The sequence below is a fragment of the Suncus etruscus genome, chromosome 3 (genome assembly GCF_024139225.1).
Source record: "Suncus etruscus isolate mSunEtr1 chromosome 3, mSunEtr1.pri.cur, whole genome shotgun sequence".
NCBI lineage: Eukaryota > Metazoa > Chordata > Mammalia > Eulipotyphla > Soricidae > Suncus > Suncus etruscus.
In genome coordinates this window covers 63,894,331-63,896,951 of record NC_064850.1, presented here as the reverse complement: position 1 = coordinate 63,896,951, position 2,621 = coordinate 63,894,331, and the positions used below count along the sequence as shown (strand labels likewise).

The following is a 2,621-nucleotide window of genomic DNA, read 5'->3' as shown; positions in this document are numbered from 1 at the left end:
TACCTTGCATGAGGCCAACCTGGATTCCATCTTGCGCATTCTATATGGTCCATGAGCCCACCAGGAGTGATTTCTGAGCACAGAGCCAGGAGTTAATCCTGAGAGCTGCTGACTGGAGAAGAGGATCTATTTGTGTTTGGGATGGGGCACAGCCAGGTCTTACTCCTGGCTCTGTGCTCAGGGATCACTTGTAATGCTCAGGGGACCACATGTAGTATTGGGATTAAACTCAGGTTGGCCGCAAACAAGACCAGTGCCTTATCATTTGTATATTTCTCTAGCCATGTTGTCATTATGAATCTTTCCATTAAAATCTATTCTTTAGAACATGCACATCAGGGGTCAGAGAGATAGCACAGCAGTAAGGCATTTGCCTTGCATGTGGCCGACCCAGGACAGACCCTGCCATCCCATATGGGGCCTTGAGCTTGCCAGGAGCAATTTCTGAGCACAGAGCCAGGAGTAACCCCTGAGCATTATCTGGTGTGGCCCAAAAATCAATCAATTAATAAATAAATAAAACTGCTTAGAAAAAAGGGGGGGAGGGCCAGAGTGGTGGCACAAGTGGTAGGGCGTTTGCCTTGCATGCGATTAACCTAGGAAAAACTATCATTCAATCCCCCTGTGTCCCATATGGTCCCCCAAGCCAGGAGCGATTTCATTTTTTTTCTTTTTCTTTTTTTCTTTTTTTGGTTTTTGGGTCACACCAGCAGCGTGCAGGGGTTACTCCTGGCAGGCTCGGGGGACCATATGGGATGCCTAGATTCGAACCATCGTCCTTCTGCATGCAAGGCAAATGCCCTACCTCCATGCTATCTCTCTGGTCCCTCCAGGAGTGATTTCTAAGCACATAACCAGGAGTAACCTCAGAGTGTTGCCAGGTGTGGCCCCCAAAACAAACAAACAAACAAACAAACAAGAACATGCACACCAGCTCTCTTATTTCTTGGTCAAGACAGCCAGGCTGGGAGGTATGACCAATTGTCACTGCTGAAAAGGGTAGCCTGGGGGGGGGGCACTGTCTGTGACTAGACTGAAGCTCTGAACCCCACTGGGGAGGGATTGGTTGAGCGTATCCACATGTGGGCAGGAGAACCTTGCGGATAAGACATGGGGTCTTTTTCCGACATATCATTTTGGGTAACTCCCTGGGGCAGAGACTGCAGAGAAAACTTGACACCAGAGCCAGAGCCCAGGCCCCACCTTGTAGACTGGCCATTTGCTATTGAAGGGGCAGGAAAGCACCAACAGGCAGATGCTGGCGGGTGAACTGGACTGATTTCGGAGTCTGCAGTGCTGGGTACGCTGGAACAAGTCTACTCTCTCGACAATGTAGGAAATTTTGTTTTCACTCAAACTGTAACTGCTCTGGGACTAGAGCCATAGCACAGTAGGCAGGGATTTGCCTTGCACATGGCCAACCTGGGTTCCATCCTGGCATCCTAGTTTCCAAGTCTGTCAGGAATTATTCCCAAGTGCAGAGTCAGGAGGAAGCCCTGATCATTGCCAGGTTTGGCCCCAAAACAAGCAAGGCTCAGGATATCTGTAAATTAACAATCACAACTAGGAAGGAGCACTCTTAAGGAGTGAGGGATATACCTGATGGACATTAGGGCCATTCTAGGTAGGAGGCAGGGTATTGAACCCTGGACACCCTCAGTAAAGTGACTGTCTTGTCCTGTGAACCATCATTCTACCCACTCTGGGAAATGTTGAGTTTTGGAGTCTTTTTTGGAGGGGGAGGGAGGCACACAGAGTGACACTCAGGGGTTCTTCTGGCTCTGTGCTCAGAAATTTCTCCTGGTTGGCTTGGGAGACCATTTGGGATGCCGGGGATCAAACTCAGGTTGGTTGCATGTAAGGCAAATGCTCTATATACTATGCTATCCTTGGGCCCTGTTACAGAGTCTTTTTTGTAGCCACATCTGGGGCTCCTAGGGCTCAGGGATGTGCTGAGACTATATGTGGTGTAAGAGAACTTCAGATTGAGCTGCATGCAAGGTCAACATTGTGATCTCTGTGCTCTCACCACATTTACAAGATTCTTTTTGGTGCTTGAACCACACCTTACTTCTGGCTCTTACTTCTGGCTCTGTGCTCAGAAATCACTTCTGGCAGTGCTCAGGTAACCAAACTCAATGCTGGGGACTGAACCAGAGTCAGTCACATGCCAGACAAGGTCTATCTCTATACTATCTCCCTAGCCTCTTGGTTTTATTTAATTTTTTTTGTCCCCCAATTCACAATACAGACCAGGCATAGGGTCTGGGTTGAGGTATATTTGGGGTGAATTTACTGTACCTCCTCTTTCTATACAGTCAGTGTAAAGAACACAGCCTGTGGTAAGAATTGGGAGGCTAGCTTCTTGGTTTTAGCATAAGAAGTTCTCGAGACTCCAGTGGCCACAGAAAAACCCTTGTCTGTTATTAATTTACTGCTGGTTGGCCTAGGAAGGAAAAAGAAGAACACAATGTTAGTGAACATTAGGCCAAGTTGGTAGGCAACAGAAGTTAAAGCAAAGAGCACAGTATCAGGAGCTGTATTGTTATTGTAGTGGGTAGAGTGTTTGCCTTGCAAGATGTTGACCTGTGTTCGATTCCCAGCACCCCATATGATCCCCT

At 47.8% G+C, this 2,621-nt stretch overlaps 1 non-coding gene across 1 annotated transcript; it reads right to left on the bottom strand.

Annotated features, from left to right (window-relative positions):
- Nucleotides 1–2,226: 2,226 nt before the first annotated feature.
- On the bottom strand, nucleotides 2,227–2,359 carry LOC126005115 (small nucleolar RNA SNORA51). Its single transcript, XR_007494292.1, has one exon. It is a non-coding gene; the product is annotated as a small nucleolar RNA SNORA51 (small nucleolar RNA).
- Between the last annotated feature and the right edge of the window lie 262 nt (nucleotides 2,360–2,621).